Source organism: Trachemys scripta, chromosome 8 (genome assembly GCF_013100865.1).
Source record: "Trachemys scripta elegans isolate TJP31775 chromosome 8, CAS_Tse_1.0, whole genome shotgun sequence".
NCBI lineage: Eukaryota > Metazoa > Chordata > Testudines > Emydidae > Trachemys > Trachemys scripta.
Window position 1 is genome coordinate 41,465,953 of NC_048305.1, and position 11,980 is coordinate 41,477,932.

Below are 11,980 nucleotides of genomic sequence, written 5' to 3' on the forward strand. Positions count from 1 at the left end.
GGGGCTGGGCTCGGAGCTGGGGGTCAGGGCTGTGGGGGGATGGGGTCGGGGGGTGTCTGGCTCAGAGGGGCTGGGCTCGGAGCTAGGGGTCAGGGCTGCAGGGAGAAGGGGGGAGGAGGGTGCCCGGCTCAGAGGGGCTGGGCTCGGAGCTGGGGGTCAGTGCTGCAGGGGGATGGGGTCAGAGGGGTGTCTGGCTCAGAGGGACTGGGCTCGGAGCTGGGGGTTGGGGGGTGCCCGGCTCAGAGGGGCTTACCGTGCCACTCACCCCCGCCTCCCAGAGCCTCAGCGAGCTGCATCCAGGAGGTCCTGCCACTAGGCCCGCCGGACCTCGCAGCCCCACCCCCTTACCACGTGGCTCTGAGCGGGAGGACCTCAGGCCCTACCCGAGCCACGCCGCTGCAACACTGTCAGGGCCACTCCGGGACACGGCGCGCTGAGGCGCCAGGGGATGGGCGAAGGTGGAGGCAGGGGGGAGCCTCTGACATTCTCGTGGGGGCCCCTGTGGGGCCTGGGGCAAATTGCCCCACTTGCCCCCCTCTGGGCAGCCCTGCTGCCCCCCTGAGAACCCACAACCCATCAACCCCCCCTGCTCCTTGTCCCCTGACCACCCCCTCCTGAGACCCCCCCACCCTAACTGCCCCCCAGGACCCCACCCCCTACCCAATTCGCCCCGCTCCCTGTCCCCTGACTGCCCCAACCCCCCCCCCATCCACCACCACCCCGACAGACCCCTGGAACTCCTACGCCTACCCAACCCCCCCGTCCCCTGACCGTCCCCCAGAACTTTCGCCCCCTCCAACCGCTCCCTTCCCCTTATCCAACTCCTCCTCCCAGCCCTGGCCCGGCCCCCTTACCATGCTGCTCAGGGCAGCGAGTATCCATGCCGCGCGGCTCGTTGGAGCTCGCAGCCCCACCCCCTTACCATGCAGCTCAAAGCTCTTGCAGAGTTGCCCAGGAGTGGTCCAGAGCACTGGCGCTGGCAGCGTGGCACGCTGAGGCTCTGCGAGAGGGGGGAGGGGCCAGGGGAGCCTCCCCAGCTGGGAGCTCAGGCGGGCCGGACATGGCCCGCAGGCCGGTGTAATGACAGAAAATCCTCCCTCTCCCAATTGCCCACCCCTTTAACAACAAGCTCTAAACCAGCGTCTAAATTTAAAAACCGGTTTGCAATAACCGGTGCGAACGGGCTTCAGCTCATCACTGAGAGAGGGTGTATGGGACGGAGCCCATGGATCCCGTGATGGGTGGGAATAGCTGGCGTCTGGCTCCCCTCCCACAGAGAACTGCTGCCCATCTCCACAATGGACCAATCCCTCTCACAGGCCTTGTCAACACAGGGAAGATATGGGTCCCACTCACTGGCCAGCACCTCCAGAGCTCCTGTGAGCAATGCTGGGCTGAAACTCAAAGAGCATCTGTCCTCCTGAGATGCTGCTCCAGGGGCCTTCTCTATATTGGCATTTGGGGGTATCGCCTACTGTCACACTACCAGCCATGCAGCTCCGTTTGGGACTAGCCGTGGCGGGACCTTTGCATGGACAGTTACTGTACGGTCTAGACCTGCTCTCTGGGCACAGTACTAAGAACTGCAGCAGTCAGTGTGCATTCAAGACAGCAGCACCTCTGGCACTGCTGGGGTGATGGGGCACTGGTAGCACATAGAATCATAGAATATTAGTGCTGGAAGAGACCTTAGGAGGTTATCTAGTCCAACCCCCTACTCAAAGCAGGACCAATACCAACTAAATCATCCCAGCCAAGGCTTTGTCAAGCTGGGCCTTAAAAACCTCTAAGGGGTCCTTCACTCGCTCTGGGGCCCCCGGAAAACTCTCGTGGGGCCCAGGGCCCAGGCCCCCGGAGTGGATGTTCAGCGGCAATTCGGCAGTGGGGGGTCCTTCCGCCCCGGGACCTGCCGCCAAAGCGCTGGGTCTTCGGCGGCGGGGGCCCCCCACCGCTGAAGACCCCAGGCCCGCTGAATCCTCTGGGCGGCCCTGTGTGACTCCAGGCTCCATCTTGCTGCTGTGATCTTCCACAGGGGAGAGGATATAAAAGGCCCTGATATCTCCTCCATTTTGTCTTCAATCCTGCTTCTTGCCTCTGGAGAAACTTTGCTACAAACTGAAGCTCTGAACAAAGGACTGAATGACACATCCAAGCTGTGGATGTACTCCAGAGACTTGATTTAAACTTGCAGCTTATTGCATTATAGCTACAAGCCTGAACCAAGAATTTTGCCATTACTGTATGTAATTGATTCCATTTAACCAATTTTAGCTCTCATCTATGTCTTTTTCCTTTTATGAATAACCCTTTAGATTCTAAAGGATTGACAACAGCGTGATTTGTGGGTAAGATCTGATTTGTATATTGACCTGGGTCTGGGGGTTGGTCCTTGAGGATCAGGAGAACCTTTTTCCTTTTACTGGGGCATTGGTTTTCATAACCATTCATCCCCATGACGAGTGTCACTGGTGGTGATAGTGGGAAACTGGAGTGTCTAAGGGAATTGCTTGTGTGACTTGTGGTTAGCCAGTGGGGTAAAACTGAAGTCTTCGCTGTTTGGCTGGTTTGGTTTGCCTTAGTAAAGAAACTCCAGCTTTGGGCTGTAACTGCCCTGCTCTAAGCAATTTGTCCTGATTTGGTACTCTCAGTTGGGTCCCACCAAAGCCAGCATCATTACACCCTCTTGCTCTTCTCTTCTGCAGGCTGCTATCAAATCCCCCTTCACTCTTCTCTTCTGCAGACTGAATAAGTCCAGTTCCCTCAGCCTCTCCCCATAAGTCATGTGCCCCAGCCCCCTAATCATTTTCGTTGCCCTCTGCTGGACTCTCTCCAATTTGTTCACATCCCTTCTGTAGTGGGGGGACCAAAACTGGACGCAATACTCCCAGTGTGGCCTTACCAGTGTTGAATAGAGGAGAATAATCACTTCCCTTGATCTGTTGGCAATGCTCCTACTAATACAGCCCAATATGCCACTAGCCTTCTTGGCAACAAGGGTTCACTGTTGACTCTCATCCAGCTTCTCGTCCACTGTAATCCCCAGTCCTTTTCTGCAGAACTGCTGCTTAGCCAGTCGGTCCCCAGCCTGTAGAGGTGCATGGGATTCTTTCTTCCTAAGTGCAGGACTCTGCACTTGTCCTTGTTGAACCTCATCAGATTTCTTTTGGCCCAATCCTCCAATTTGTCTAGGTCACTCTGGATTCTATCCCTACCCATTAGTGTATCTACCTCTCACCACAGCTTAGTGTCATCTGCGAACTTGCCGAGGGTGCACTTCATCCCATCATCCTGATCATTAATGAAGATGTTGAACAAAACAACTGCTTGTGTCCCCTAACTGGACTACAGAAGATCAAGAAACTGCAACTGAAACATTAGTCTCTACACTTGTTACATGCAAATATTCAGAAAAAGCTGTTAGGTCCCTGTTGGATGTGTTCTCCAGTTCTCAGTTACATTATTTCTTTCCCCTTGAGCCTTGTACAGTTGCACACATGGCAACTAAAACTTCTGGCTTTGCCAGTAGAAGAATACAAAACAGTCCCAATTAAAATGTTGAAAATCCCATAATTATTGTCTCACTAGTTCCCCTTCCCACTCACATATATGGCCTATATGGAATACAATATGGGTGGGGAATGGAAAGAGATTTCATATCTGTCCATTTCTTATTTTCTGTATCTCTGTGACTAGTGTACTAACACCACTCTGGTGAGGTGAGGATTAAAGAACTGCTCTGGGCCCAAGAGACCACACCCCCTCACCTCTGCTGCACATGCTCCCAGTGGAGGAAGTATTTAAAAGGGAGCGACTCAGCTCAGTCTGGGCTGATGTGGAGGAGAGCAGTCAGGTGCAGCTGCCCCCTGCTAGGAAGCCACTAGTGCTCCATGCCACTAGGACTGAGCCTCAGAGCCAAGCCACTGGAAGCCCATCAACCACAGGAGACTAGGGTGATGACTTGCTGTGGCCAGTGGAAAGACTCCAGAGATGGATCTGAGGGGAACACAGGAGGGACCCCAAAGCCAACCTGTGACGATGTTGGAGGGGACTGGCACAAGGGTAGGCAGTGACCCAGGAAGCACGCTTAGCGGTATCAGCTGGGCCCTGGATCAGAACCCAGTGGAGTAGGATGGGCCTGAGTTCCTCTACCCGCATCCCCACTCTTGCCAGTGGGCAACACTGCCCCAAACTGTAACTGCCAGGTAAACAGACCCTTGTTAGCCTATCACTGTTAGGTGTTACACCCCACCGTATGGCCATTAGGCGGTACTGCTGGCCTGGAGCACACACCCTGTCCCTGACAATAACTCGTTCCATGGCTCCAACAAAAGGAGTGACCAATCATCTGGAACACACGCTGACAAAACATGTCCTGACCCCATCCTGTAGTCCCTATATATACACAATGCCTCAATACCCGCCTGCCCCACCCCCTCCCCCCCGCTGACTGTTAGGAGTGTGGTATTAAGGTGGCAAAGTCAAACACTCACACATTAGTAAAGGGCACAATGTAATCCTGCCCCAGGGCACCTGCCCCCTAATTACAAGAGGGGGTCAGAGATCCAGACCAGGGGAGGCCGTGGTGGTTACTGAGCTGATCAGCATAACACAGGCCAGAGAGCCTCCCCCAGTGATCCCTGCTTCTGACCTATTGTGGGCCATATTACCACCACAGCATACAAGTAGCGCCCACACTTAACTATACTGACCCTCATGATACCCCGGGGAGGCTATTATCCCATGGTACAGATGGGAACGGAGGCACAGAGAGGCTAAGGACTTGGGACATCATGGGCCTCGCTGGTAAGCAATGTTGAGTGTTCCCAGCTTAGTTGGCGGAGCTAGTGCTCAGCATTTCTGACCTTGAGGCCCTTCTGGCTCCGCTGGGGGATCCAGAACATGGACAACACACAATGAATGGTCACCTCTGGACATGTGGGCCATGTAACTTCTCTAACTTCCCAGAGGAAATCTGTGGCACAGCCAAAGAGAGAACCCAGCTTTCCTAGTGCACAGGCCACTGCCTGAATCACAAAACCATGCGGTCTCTTTCTGCAACCTCCTGCCTCGTTCATTGAATAGACCCCTTCCAGCTGCTGCAGTGAGACTGTTCTTATTCATTAGACAACACTGCTACATTTATTGTTGTGATAAATGGGGAGGAGGGGGTAGCTCCCTTTTGTGGACACCCAGTCAGCCAGTTAGCTATAAAATCCCTCTTGGTAGTTGTTCTCTACTTGCTTTACCTGTAAAGGGTTAAAAAGTCTGACTGCATGCATAGGTAAAAGAAAGTGAGTGGGCACCTGGCCAAAAAAGCCAATGGGAAGGCTAGAACTTTTTAAAATTGAAACAAGTCTCCTGTTTTGTCTGTCTGTTGTTGTTCTCCGGAGAGAGGAGACGCAGAGCAGGAACAGGGATGAACTATGCTGTAGGAAGCTTTAAACCAGGTGTGAAAAACCATCAGATCATACCTAGAGACTAATTATTTAAAACCCCCAGATATGTAAGTAGATCAGGGAATGTCTAGGAAGACGCAATTAGGTTTATCTCTTTTTTTCCCTCCTTATTGGCTTGTGGACTCCTCTGTGCTAACCCCCAAATGATTTTGTTTTGCTTGTAACCATTAAGCTGGACCTCAAGAAAACCATTCTTGATACTTAATTATTACATTTGCTCTTTTTAAATCTAGCAATAACCTAAGTTCCAGATGTATTTTCTTTCTTTTGTTTTTTAATAAAATTTACCTTTATTAAAAACAGGATTGGTTTTTTTTTTTGTGTCTTAAGAGGTTTGTGCATATGTTGTTTAATTAGCTGGTGGCAACAGCTGATATCCTTTGTTTTTCTTTCTCAGCTCTTCCCCTTAGGGCGGGGTGAAAGGGTTTGAGGGAATACTCAGATTTTGGTAAGCTCAGAGAGCTGATAGGTAAGGTCCCATGGGAATCAAGACTGAGGGGAAAAACAACTGAGGAGAGTTGGCAGTTTTTCAAAGGGACATTATTAAAGGCCCAAAAGCAAGCTATTCCGCTGGTTAGGAAAGATAGAAAATGTGGCAAAAGACCACCTTGGTTTAACCACGAGATCTTGCATGATCTAAAAAATAAAAAGGAGTCATATAAAAATGGAAACTAGGACAGATTACAAAGGATGAATATAGGCAAACAACATAGGAATGCAGGGGCAAGATTAGAAAGGCAAAGGCACAAAATGAGCTCAAACTAGCTACAGGAATAAAGGGAAACAAGAAGACTTTTTATCAATACATTAGAAGCAAGAGGAAGACCAAAGACTGGGTAGGCCCACTGCTTAGTGAAGAGGGAGAAACAGTAACAGGAAACTTGGAAATGGCAGAGATGCTTAATGACTTCTTTGTTTCGGTCTTCACCGAGAAGTCTGAAGGAATGCCTAACATAGTGAATGCTAATGGGAAGGGGGTAAGTTTAGCAGATAAAATAAAAAAAGAACAAGTTAAAAATCACTTAGAAAAGTTAGATGCCTGCAAGTCACCAGGGCCTAGAATACTCAAGGAGCTAATAGAGGAGGTATCTGAGCCTCTAGCTATTATCTTTGGAAAATCATGGAAGACGGGAGAGACTCCAGAAGACTGGAAAAGGGCAAATATAGTGCCCATCTATAAAAAGGGAAATAAAAACAACCCAGGAAACTACAGACCAGTTAGTTTAATTTCTGTGCCAGGGAAGATAATGGAGCAAGTAATTAAGGAAATCATCTGCAAACACTTGGAAGGTGGTAAAGTGATAGGGAACAGCCAGCATGGATTTGTAAAGAACAAATCATGTCAAACCAATCTGATAGCTTTCTTTGATAGGATAATGAGTCTTGTGGATAAGGGAGAAGCTGTGGATGTGGTATACCTAGACTTTAGTAAGGCATTTGATATGGTCTCGCATGATATTCTTATCGATAAACTAGGCAAATACAATTTAGATGGGGCTACTATAAGGTGGGTGCATAACTGGCTGGATAACCGTACTCAGAGAGTTGTTATTAATGGTTCCCAATCCTGCTGGAAAGGCATAACGAGTGGGGTTCCGCAGGGTCTGTTTTGGGACCGGCTCTGTTCAATATCTTCATTAACGACTTAGATATTGGCATAGAAAGTATGCTTATTAAGTTTGCGGATGATACCAAACTGGGAGGGATTGCAACTGCTTTGGAGGACAAGGTCATAATTCAAAATGATCTGGACAAATTGGAGAAATGGTCTGAGTTAAACAGGATGAAGTTTAACAAAGACAAATGCAAAGTGCTCCACTTAGGAAGGAACAATCAGTTTCACACATACAGAATGGGAAGAGACTCTCTAGGAAGGAGTACGGCAGAAAGGGATCTAGGGGTTATAGTGGACCACAAGCTAAATATGAGTCAACAGTGTGATGCTGTTGCAAAAAAAGCAAACATGATTCTGGGATGTATTAACAGGTGTGTTGTGAGCAAGACATGAGAAGTCATTCTTCTGCTCTACTCTGCTCAGGCCTCAGCTGGAGTATTGTGTCCAGTTCTGGGCACCGCATTTCAAGAAAGATGTGGAGAAATTGGAAAGGGTCCAGAGAAGAGCAACAAGAATGATTAAAGGTCTTGAGAACATGACCTATGAAGGAAGGCTGAAAGAATTGGGTTTGTTTAGTTTGGAAAAGAGAAGACTAAGGCCAGGTCTACACTACCCCCCTAATTCGAACTAAGGTACGCAACTTCAGCTACGTGAATAACGTAGCTGAAGTTCGAAGTACCTTAGTTCGAATTAGTTCGAACTTACCTTGGTCCACACGCGGCAGGCAGGCTCCCCCGTCGACTCCGCGGTACTCCTCTCGGCGAGCTGGAGTACCGCAGTCGACGGCGAGCACTTCCGGGTTCGACTTATCGCGTCCAGACTAGACGCGATAAGTCGAACCCAGAAGTTCGATTTCCAGCTGTCGAACTAGCGGGTAAGTGTAGCCAAGGCCTAAGAGGGGACATGATAGCAGTTTTCAGGTATCTAAAAGGGTGTCATAAGGAGGAGGGAGAAAACTTGTTCACCTTAGCCTCTAAGGATAGAACAAGAAGCAATGGGCTTAAACTGCAGCAAGGGAGGTCTAGGTTGGACATTAGGAAAAAGTTCCTAACTGTCAGGGTGGTTAAACACTGGAATAAATTGCCTAGGGAGGTTGTGGAATCTCCATCTCTGGAGATATTTAAGAATAGGTTAGATAAATGTCTATCAGGGATGGTCTAGACAGTATTTGGTCCTGCCATGCGGGCAGGGGACTGGACTCTATGACCTCTCGAGGTCCCTTCCAGTCCTAGAATCTATAAGTCGTATTTGGTCAAATTAAATAAAAGCAAAACACATTCTAAGTTGATCTTAACACTTTCAGTGCCCTTACAAACTTAGATGCTTCTCACTACAGGCTGGCTGGTTGCCCTTCAGCCAGGCTCTCCCCTTTGATCAGCACTTCAGTCGTTTGGTGGTGGTGGTGGCTGTAGATGGAGGTGGAAGAGAGAGGAAGAGCATGGCAAACGTCTTTCCCTTTTATCATGTCCTTTCTTCCCTCTTGGCTTTGCCCCCCCTTCAGAGTCAGGTGAGCATTACCTCATCGCAATCCCAAACTGACCAAAGGAAGGGGGGTGACTCACTCGAGAGTCCAACAGATCCTTTGTTGTTTCCTAGGCCAGCGTCCTTTGTTCCTGTGAGGCTGGGCTGGGTTTGTCCCATACATGCCCTGATGAGGTGTGAACTGCCCCTCAGTTCTTGGAGAGTTTTTACCTGGGCTTGCTTTAAGCCACAAGGACACATAACTCAGTCTCATAACTATATACATGTAATTACAACCTATAACAATGATTACTATAACATTACCATAACAACGTTCAGTGCATCATGAGCCTTCCAAAGACACCCGACATGACAAACTTTGCATTAGATAGCAAATAATCATATTATAAGGAGGAACATGGGGGTGCTGGATGTTCCCCCGAGGTACAGCATGTCACACCTCCCCCCTAGTTTATTGCAAGAGGGTTAGTCACTGACTATCTTGAAGGCAGTTTGTGTTATAGTTCTTTTGGCATCCAGCCATTAAGGCCATGAGGTGGTGTGCCTCAGTTTCCCCATTCACACACAGCAAACCAGAAATTTTATGGTTTCGCTGCTGTGATAAGCTTTAAACCTGTTTACAGGTATTAATTGAAAAGTAGCATTATCATAACATCCATGTTTAACATCCATGTCAAAATTCTTATCCCCAAACTTAACATTAATACCAAAAATTTTATCTCAGCTGTGCATTTACAAGTATCTTTATGATGTTCAGATATTCTAGTTGAGGTTAGTTTGTTCATTACCCATAGTTTAATCAGTCACTGGCTCTTCCTTCCCTCCAGTGTTCCCTTCTGTGTGGGCTCTTAATTTAACCATGTTTCTGGAATTTTGGTGCCTCGGGGTCTGGCAAGATAGGTGTTCACAGGGATTCTGCACATTGGCTGTCCCTTTAGGAGCAGTCTCCCAACCCCAGGACTGTACATATGTAGAAAATCCAGCTCCCCTTTTGCCAGAGGTCATGCAAGTGGGAGCTACATGAGTGCACTAGACTGGGATGCTGGAGCCCTGGGTTCTAGCCTGTCTCTGCTACTGGTGGGTGGGTGACCTTGGACAAGTTGCTTCACTTCTGTGTGCCTCAGTTTCTTCACCTGTAAAATGGGGATAAAAATACTAATTGCTTCATAGGAAGGTACAAGAAACCCCACAGTAGGAAGACAGAGGATCTCATCATCCAGTAACCTAATACTCAGAAACTGGTTTAAAGCCTCATTATAACCCAATGAATTGCAACATCCAAGTTAGCTGCAGACAGAGAGTAGGAATTGGTTGATTTACCTGTCACAGCAGCTCACTCAGAATGCCCTATGATGCTGAACTGATTCTAGCTACAGCCTGAATAATGGTATTAATTAATAACAAAGCTTGATTGTAACCTGATATTTTCAAGTTTGCTTTAAGCAGATTTCAGTGAGTTATAACAATGGGAAGTTTGAAGAGTTCTATTCTGATGTTGAGATAATTTGGGACAAAAAAAGGTGTGCAAAATTTACTTTGTGCTAAATTTCTTAAAGGGCACATTTTAAAAATTCACTTTCACTCAAACCAATTAACAGATTTCCTTATAAATCCTCAGTCAATTCAAGCTGAGCACCACAAGTGCTGTGATTTTGGAGGGGGAAGGGGTGAGGGAGAGATACAGGGTATTCTTCATATGCAATAAAGAGCAAAACTCAATTCAGCCTTCACTATGGAACTGCAACCAGCCTCTCCATAAATCACTTCCTCTCCTGCTTGAATAAGACCACACATGATAAATGGGAGGGAGTCAGATTTAGGGCATGTCTACACTACAAATTTAAGTCAAATTTAAGAGGTCCCTAGCTTCTGTTTGTCAGAGGGCGGAGATGGATGGCAGGAGAGAGATCACTTGATCATTAACTGTTAGGTTCACTCCCTCTGGGGCACCTGGCATTGGTCACTGTTGGCAGACAGGATACTGGGCTGGATGGACCTTTGGTCTGACCCAGTATGGCCGTTCTTAACCTATGTTAGGTCGACTCACAGCCACTACAGTGATTACTGCTGTTTTTCATGTCCACATTACCCGCCTTCTGTCAGTGGCATACATCTTCACCAGGAGTGCTTGCACCAACTGAAGAGGGGCAGTGTAGAGCACTGAGAGCCTGGGCTCTCAGCTCTGCTCCATCCTGGGAGCCCGGCTACTGACGAGGCTCTCAGCTTTGCATGGAGCTCCCCGCCGGGAGCCTGGCTGTCCCACTGGACACCCTCCAGGAACCTGGGTGTCATCTGGGCTGCATGGTCCCTGCTCCCTGCCCCATTGGGAGCAGGGACCATGGGCAGTACCTGGACTCCCACAGACATCCCTCAATGGAATGAGGCAGCCCGATGGGGAGCCTGGCTTGCAGCAGGGAGCTGGGAGTCTGGGCAGCAGCCCAGCTGGGAGTGGGAAACCTGGGCAGCAGTCAGGCTCTAGCTGCAGCACCCTCACCCCAGGGTGACAGCCTAAGTGGTGATCCCAGTGCGGGGTTCACAGCAGGGAGCCTACTGGCCTTGTCAATTCCGGGGCTCTGGCAGGGAGCTGTGAAATTGACAAGAATGACAGCCAACAGCTGATGTAAGTAAGGCAGTGTCTACATGGACACTGTGTTGCCCTAACTACACCAGTATAAGCCCTATGCCACTTGTGGAGGTGGAGTTATGATGTCACTGTAGTAGGGCACTTAGATCGGCTGGACAAGGCTGTAGAATTGACACTGACATAATTAAGTTGACATAGCTGCCTTACTTCAAACTAAGTCTATAATTTACACCAGGCCTTAATCAAGTTTTTCCTCTTACAACTGTGCAATCTCTACAAGATACAAACTATTGTTCAAAAGCACATCCAATTGTTTGACTACTCTTGTGATTTGTTATTAATAATGTTCAAGAGACCAAGCCAACCAAACTTGGCCAAATGTATTGTATAAAGACAAAACAGTACAATATGAAGAGGAGACATACATATCCTCCTTCTGGGAATTCTTATTTTGCAGCATGTTACCTTACATAGTGTGCTTCACAGATATGCCCTCAAATCCACTTCTATGTATAGCGTGGTTATTTACAAGCCAAAAGCCCCTAAATGTCACTTTAAGATTAACCCACCAGTTTGTGCCTTCTCGGTCCTTGGTACCTTCCTATACTCTCCCATATAAGAACAGCCACACTAGGTCAGACCAAAAGTCCATCTAGCCCAGTGTGTCCTGTCCTCCGACAGTGGCCAATGCCAAGTGCCCCAGAGGGAATGAACTGAACAGGTAATCATCAACAGATCCAGCCCCTTGCCCATTCCCAGTTTCTGGTAAACAGAGGCTAGGGACACTTCAAAGCTGGGACATGCAAGGTGTGGGTGGCAGAGGTGTCATATCCTGGGCCACAA